The following is an 8,194-nucleotide window of genomic DNA, read 5'->3' on the forward strand; positions in this document are numbered from 1 at the left end:
AAAAAAAAAAAAAAAAAAAAAAAGAAAAGAAAAGAAAAGAAAAATATCCAGGAATCAATCTGACAAAGGAAGCAAAAGATCTGTACACTGAAAACTATAACATTGAAAAAAGAGATTGAAGGTGATATAAGAAGATGGAAAGACATCCCTTGCTCCTGGGTAGGAAGAATTAACATAGTGAAAATGTTCATACTTCCAAAACTGCTATATAGATTTAGTGCAATCCCAATTGAAATCCCAACAGAATATTTCACTGAACTAGAGAAAACAATAAAAAAATTCATTTGGGACCAGAGGAGACCTAGAATAGGAAAAGCCATTCTAGGCAACAGAGACATGATAGGGGGTATCACAATCCCTAATTTAAAACTATACTACAAAGCCACTGTGATAAAAACAGTATGGTACTGGCAAAGAAACACACCTGAGGATCAGTGGAATAGATCAGAAGACTCAGAAACAACTCCAGACATACTCAGCCACCTCATCTTTGACAAAGGAGCCAACTGTCCTCAGTGGAGAAAAGTTAGCCTTCAATAAATAGTGTTGGAAAAACTGTATTTTAATCTGCCAAAGATTAAAAGTACTACCTTATCTTTCACCATGCACTAAACTAAAATCAAAGAGGCTTAAAGATCTAAATATTAAAACAGAAACACTAAACTTGCTGGAAGATGAGTTAGGTAGAAGCATCAAAGACATTGGCATAGAAAAGACTATGAACAATCCTCAGTAACATGGGAACTAGCACAGAGAATCAACAATTGGGATCTCATCTTATTAAAAATCTGCACTGCAAGAGGAAATACCAGCAGAGCTAAGAGACAATCTCCAATGTGGGAAAAAATTTTTACCAAAGATCTACTATCTAGGAAGAACTTAAAAAAAGCAGATGCCCCAAATATAAAGACCTGACGCTGAGGATTTAGCTCAGTGGTTCTGCCACCTGCATCGCAAGCACAAAGACCCAAGTTCAATCCCTGGTACCCCCCACCCCCAAATATAAAGACCTGATTCAAAAATGGGCATTTGAATTGAACAGACATTTCTCAGACAAACAAGTAAAAGCAGCAAATAAATACATGAAATAACGTTCAACATCACTGGTCATTGGAAAGATGCAGAAGAATACAACACAGATTCCACCTCATCCCAGAAAGAATGGCTGCTATGAAGAAATAAATCAATAACAAATGCTGTCAGGCAAGTAGGGAAAGAGGAACCCTTCTCCATTGTTGATGGGAGTGCAGACTGGTGCAACCACTGTGGAAATCAGTATGGAGATACCTCAAATAATTAGGATTAGAGGTTCCATGTGACCCAGCTATCCCTGTGCTGGGTATCTTTCCAAAAGAATTAAAATAATAATACCACAGTGATATATGTGCACCCATGTTTATAGCGGCACAGTTTGTAATAGCTAAAACTTGGAATCAGACCAATTGCCCTTCAACTGGAGGCTGGATAAAGAAGATGTGGTTTTTCTATAAAATGGAGTACTACTCAGCCATAAAGAATGAGAAACTAGGGCTGGGTATTTAGTTCAGTGGTTTTGCCACCTCCTTCACAAGTGTAAGGTCCCTAGTTCAATCTCCAGTAACCCCCACCCAAGAAAAAGAACAAGAAACTAGAGAAATTTTTAGTTAAATGGATTCACATTGAGGCCCTACTGTTAAATGAAATAAATAGGACACACATGTGCAAATAACAAATAGTTTCTTTGGTGTGAAAAACTAAAAGTGTAAATAAGGTTCAAATTATATAATTCACAATGTGAAATAGGAAGAAAAAGGCTAAAGGTATAGGGGAAGTGGGAAGAGTAGGGAAAAGGTAATAAGGCAGAAGAAAAAATATGAGAAAATGAAAAAAATGGAAATAAAGTGTTTGTAAATAGGGAAGGGAGGAGAGGGTGAAGGGAGGGCAGGGGTATGGGGAAAAAATGAGAACCAAGACCTGTCATGTAAAGGTACAAAGTCCCAATGATGAATGTAACTGTACTGTATACTAAAAAGTACCAATAAACTTAATGAAAGAAATACAAATATGTGTTGCTGTCATTTCCTTGTAAATGTGCTTGTGATTCTCTGTCTTCTTTGAAATAAAAAGTAATGTATTTCCTGCATTAAGAACTGTATACCACATATATAAAGTTATATTAGTCTCTTTTAGCAATGATACAACATATATCACAGTAGTTTTGATTGGGCGACATCTTAATGGAGAAGCTGGAATATCACTTATTCTCAAGAACCGGTTCAGAATCTTTATGAAGTACACTGATGAATGAAATGAGCATGATAGGGACCAGTATCCCAAGATCATTTATTTCTTTATAAAAGACACTACTCTCTGACACCCAGTTTCCTGGAATTGATGGTGTTCTCAATTTGCTACATGGGCTGGGCTTGGTATAATAAGCAACCTAACAACTTCACATTTGGCCTTTCACATAAGTGCTCACCTTCTAGGTGAAGAGCTAAATGTGGGTGTATCGAGCGCAGTAAGTCGGATGATATTTCCAGAGACTGGGAACTGGGGAATTGACCTCCAAGCGGGTTGTGTACCCAGAGGACTTGCTATTACTAAGCTGTGGACAGAGCTTCGTTACGTCTTCATTCCTCTATGATCTCACTCCAGTGAAAGGGATCACGGGAATATTGCCTGTCTCAGGTATTAAAGACCACTTAGAACCTTTCTCTGCTAGTCCTCTGCACAGTGCATTTTATCTGGGCCAAATGGCCATAGATGCCTTTGGACAAGAACTGGAGGAGTCCATGTGCTCTATAATTGCTGTTGTGTCTCAGGGTCTTACCCCCTGGGACATAGCTACTTTTTGGTCATTGAGTTGTGAATCTGGACAATGGCTAAGGTTCAGGGACTGAACAAATTATCCAGACATTTTTATAAGGATAACTGTCTTCAGGCTCCTGTGCTAGGAAGAAATGCCCATTTACAAATGTCCTGGTGGGAACATTGAAGACTTTCCACTATGGCGTTACTCAGCCATTGCTGGGAGACAAACCCAAAATAATGTGCTCACGGCTTAAAAACTAAGGCAAAACCGGAAGGCTTTAACATTAGCCAAATACAGGCTGTCAGCTGAGCAGACTCTTAGTCACTGGACGGAAAGTTTATTCTGGAAGGGCCGCCTGGATGCCTGTCACACCATCACAAGTGTAATTACTGAAACAAATCCTAAAGTAGACTCTTCACAATTTAAGTATTTAAAACATAAAAATTAGAAAACAAATATGACGGGTTAACTTCTTAACTTCCTAAAGGAAAAACACCTTAACATTATAGCATCAGTCTTTAACGCATAACTATCATGTGTACTATATGTGATATAATTAACAAATAATTAAAACAAAATACTCAGATCCCAATGAATACATAGAATAAGTACTAAAACAGAACAAATACAGTTAACTAACAGACATGAAAAAAATTCAGCTAGCACAGAAGTAGTCAACGGAACGCATACAAAAACAATAAATAAAATTTTGGGTCATATGAAATTTTCTTTTTTTTGGTACTGGGAATCGAACTCAGGATCTTGTGCTTGCAAGGCAGATGTGATGCCACTAAGCTAAATCCCTGGCCCCATATGAAATTAAAAAAAAATTTTTTTTTTTGTTACCAGGGATCAAACTTGGGTCCTTGTGCTTGTGAGACAGGCCGCAGAACCACTGAGTTAAATCCCCAGTCCTAAATTTTCAAATTTTTGAAGTAAACATTTTAGTTTGGGCAAGTGAATGCTATTAGATAACCATCTACTTATTAGAAATGTAAATTTATATTTCTGTAAATAAATTTAATATCAGATTTCAGGAGATACAAAAGACAAATCCTTTTACTGTACAACTTTAGATTAAGTGTATCCTGAGAAAACAATCAGAAATGTGAAAAAAGTTTATGTAAATATATTCATCTCAGTTTTATTTATTATATCAAAGCCTAGAAACAACCTGGAAGCTCAAAATTAGGAAAAGGGTTATAAAAACTGCATTTTCTCTATCTGACATAGAGAAATGTTCTACTAACATTGAAATTAAATAATAATGTGTGATGAATTTTTTTCTTTTTGGTACCGGGGATTGAACTTGGGTCCTCGCACTCGTGAGGCAGGCGACAGAACCACTGAGCAAATCCCTAGCCCATGTGATGAGTTTTTAACGTCAAGAGGTAATGCTTAGGACATATTCAATGAAAGTGAAAACAGTGATGTATGTAATAATACCTGACATACAAAACTACAGAAAGATATGTAGAAGAAAAAATGCTTGTCTTTGGATAATTTTATTTTCTTCTTTTACTTTCAAAATTTACAAACATTCTGGGCTAGGGATTTAGCTCAGTGGTGCTGCACCTGCCTTGCAAGTGTAAGGTCCTCAGTTCAATCCCTGGTAATGAAAAAGAAATTCACAAACATTCTTAGGATCATCCCAAACAGCGATGGCTGAAAACTTTCAGTAACTTCAGGGAAGGGGCTGGGTTGCATGCCTCCCCCTTCACCCACTGTCTTGTCTCAGTGCCTTCCTCTTAGCATTTCCTGCACGGTGCTTTAGCTTTTATGTGTATGTAGTGCGATTCTGACAAGAAACAGCCAGAGTTAGGTCAACTACCACAGGATGAGAGCACAGCTCTCTCACTCCACACACCAGCTTAAACTCTGAGGTCCTAGCCACCTGCCCTTCTGACCAACTCTAAAAATTCAAGGGATCTCACTATCTCGGTAGGTTTTTAATTTCCTAGAGGTACTCACAGAATTCCAGAACTCACTGTATTTAGGATTACACTTCTATCATAAAGGAGTAAGTCAGAAACAGACCTAGTCAGATGAAGAGGCACATAGGCTGAGATCTGAGTCTCCAACACAAGCCTTCTGCATCCTCAGGATAGACTATGTTTCCAGCACAGGAGTATGTGTTACTAACCGAAGCTGACTTGAGCTTTGGGTGTCCAGAGTTTCTAATAGAATTTCTTTACCTAGACTTCATTGTTTAAATCACTGGCCACATGGTTGAACTCAATCCCCAGGCCTTCTCCGTTTCCTTAGAGATTGGAAAGTCTAGGTGGTTACATGTGGCTTAAAGCCCAAATTCTGTGATCACACACTCTGTCTTTCTATCCTGTCCGACTCCAGTCCTAGGGGCTCACCATGGATCAGCTTGTTAGCAGAAACTTAGATGTGGTCAGAAGGGCTTGCCTCTAATCTACAACTATCACTCCTATCACTTTGGAAATTCCAAGAGGCTCTGTCCCAGGGACTAAGGACAACGGCCAGCCGAATTATTATACACAGTAACCCATTGGCTGTGGCCTCCATGTGGACAGACCATGCTCGGCATTCCTGTGCTGGGGCTGGCATTCAGCAGGTGTTTTTCTTTCAGTAAATTTGGCAGTGTGGAGAACTTTGCTTGAAATCCATTTTTGTGTTAGAGGAGACCTTCACTGTCTGTGAGTTTTTTTCCAACTTGGCACTTTCTTAGCTCCAGTGGCCTCACAAGGTCACTTTCCCAGGAATTAGCAATGTACTGACATTTTGGTCCTTTTGTAATTTAATCCATTATTTAGAAGAATAGTAACACAAAAGCGGCAACTACAAAAAACAAAACAAAACAAACAAAAATTTTTTAAAAATTGACATTCATTTGCCTTGATGATACCAATCTACAAAACCACATTAGCTAATTTTGAATTAACTAGGAAATTAATAGAAAATGTATTAGCTTTAAACAAAGAAAAGCAACAACAAGAAATGAAGGAATTGCCATTGCATGGCTGTGCTTATGTGTATCTAATCTTATCAATATTAAGTAAGTTCTAGAATGTGCATTTACTTTCATTTTCGGTCTCATAATGTTCTGAGTATTCGCCTTTAGAACATCAATATTAGGGCCGGGCATTTAGCTCAGTGGTTCTGCCGCCTGCATCACAAGCACAAGGTCCCAAGTTCAATCCCCAGTACCCCCCCCAAAAAAGAACATCAATATTATATTTGGTAAATTAATTTCTAATGCTTATTCTTGTATTCCAAAAGCTAATTGCTTTTGGTAGATGATATAGTTAATACTTATGATTAATATTTAAGGTAGACTTTCACAATTTTGATTTCATGATTAGATTAAAATTTTAACATTAAATTTATTTATTTTTTTAATTTCATAGGACTATGTCTTAAATTTCAGTCACTCAGAATTATGTTCACTTTGGGCTGGGGATTTAGCTTAGTGACACTGTGCCTGCCTTGCAAATGCGAGGTCCCGAGTTTGATCCCTGATACCAAAAAAAAAGAAAAGAAAAGAAAAAAAAGAAAGAAATCACGTTCACTTTGTCTTGGGACAAGATACTATTTATTTATTTATTTTTGAGACAGGGTCCAAGCTGGCCTGGGACTCTCTGCAGTCCTCCTGACTCTGCCTCCCAAGGGCTGGGATTAGGAGCATGTGCTGGACAACAATATACTTTATATAAGTATATATACTTATATATATATATTTTATGGTGCAGTAAATTGAGCCCAGGGCCTTTACGTTGTGCTATATCACCGGGCAGTCTTACTAAAATGCCCAGGAAGTATTTGAGCTCCATCTCCTCCTTCCTCAGCCTCTCAAGTGCTGGGATTATAGGCGTGCACCACCACTCGGGTGTATACATGCATATTTTATGCAGTATATATAAATTATAGATAGTTTATGAAAGGCTAACCAAAGAAGTTCCCAGACATCGTGTACTCCCTGGGTTTTACTTCTAGTTGCTCAGCTTTCTCTAGGTCCTGGAGACGTCTGATCTGGAGATTGGTCTGCGTGCTTCCTTCTGTCTTTCTTTCTGAGCAGGTTTGGCACTGGGCTTGTGGGAGAAGACAGCACTTTCTATAATCACATTGAACAGAAAGCCTTCTCTGCTGTGTTTGGCCTCTTGCTCTTACCTGAACGTTAGCTGTGATTATGTTTGCTGTAATTCCAGGGTATCAGCGGATGCTCGGTATGTATTTGCTGAAGAAATAAGTCTCAGGCAGAAAAATCAGAAGACCTCTTTTGAGCGCATTAAGCTGAAGAGGCCTTGTGTCCACTTTGCGTGCAATTGGAGTCCCGCCATGGTGATGGGAAAATCCAGCCGGCAGCTTCCGTTCGGATTTGCAGCGCGGGGACCGCGCTCGCCTGGCTGCGGTTATCAGTGACGTCACTGTAGCCAAAGTAACATCTTCCTTGATTTCCCAGTGCCATAGACACTGCTGATCAGTGTCTTCATCCGAAGCTGTCCCTTCTCTTACTTTTAGTAGAGATGTCTTGTTTTCTGCCTGACTTCCCAATGGGCATGATATACAGTCTCGTTCTCTTCCGCCGGCGTCAGAGTTCTTCAGTTTGTGCCCAGACCTTTTTCCTCATCTTACTCTCGCCCCTCTCCACGAGGTCTGAGCCACACCCATGATCCCGAGATCACAAGCGATTTTCAGGCCCTTTGACAACGACCCTTGTATCATCTCAGGTTCCACCACGTTACCCTGAGCTTGTGATTTCCCTTGCGCTACCCTCCTTGGTGTTCCTCTTTCAGTACTTTTTATTTTGACGAAAAAGGTTATTTCTTCATGAAATCCATAAACCAGAAGTTCGCTTTGGTATCATTTTCTCCAGGATGTCTCTTCACTCAAAATTTTGTGAATTTTATCTCCTAAAATATCCTCCGAATAGTCTCCTTTTTGCGTTTTTATTGGTACACAATATAGATCTCCATCCTATAATGTTGCAGACAGCCATGCTGACAGTGGACTTTGCCGTCATTGTCAGGCTTCAGAGAAAGAGGGTAATCATAAATGCGTGTACAAAAAGGATGAGATGCATGGGTTCCTTATACAAGCTCAAGATTTTCCAAAATCCTCTCTGTAATTTTCTCTTTTTCCTTCTACGTTTTATCTCATTTAAATACAAACTCTCCTGCCAGTTTTTGCCATATTTATTCTCTTAACAAGTGGTTCAGTTCATTTTCCACTCAAAAATTTGCTTCAGAATTTAAACCGCCAGATGTGGTAGCACACACCTGTGATCCCAGGACTCGGGAGGCTGAGGCAGGAGGATCAGTGTGAGTTCAGGGTCAGCCGCAAATACATAGTGAGCTCAACTCAGCCTGAACTACATAGCGAGACCCTGTCTTAAAAAAAAAAAAAAAAAAAAAAAAAATTTAAGACAACCCC

At 39.1% G+C, this 8,194-nt stretch overlaps 1 long non-coding RNA gene across 1 annotated transcript in view; it reads right to left on the reverse strand.

Annotated features, from left to right (window-relative positions):
• The window catches only part of LOC104864332, a 53,695-nt gene extending 46,571 nt beyond the window's left edge, over positions 1-7,124 (reverse strand). The window contains exon 1 of the long non-coding RNA XR_780855.1: positions 6,932-7,124. This is a non-coding gene — a long non-coding RNA (uncharacterized LOC104864332). The remainder of the gene's footprint in view (positions 1-6,931) is intronic.
• Between the last annotated feature and the right edge of the window lie 1,070 nt (positions 7,125-8,194).

Source organism: Fukomys damarensis, unplaced genomic scaffold (genome assembly GCF_012274545.1).
Source record: "Fukomys damarensis isolate Sample0158 unplaced genomic scaffold, DMR_v1.0_HiC HiC_scaffold_3, whole genome shotgun sequence".
In the NCBI taxonomy this organism is placed as follows: Eukaryota; Metazoa; Chordata; class Mammalia; order Rodentia; family Bathyergidae; genus Fukomys; species Fukomys damarensis.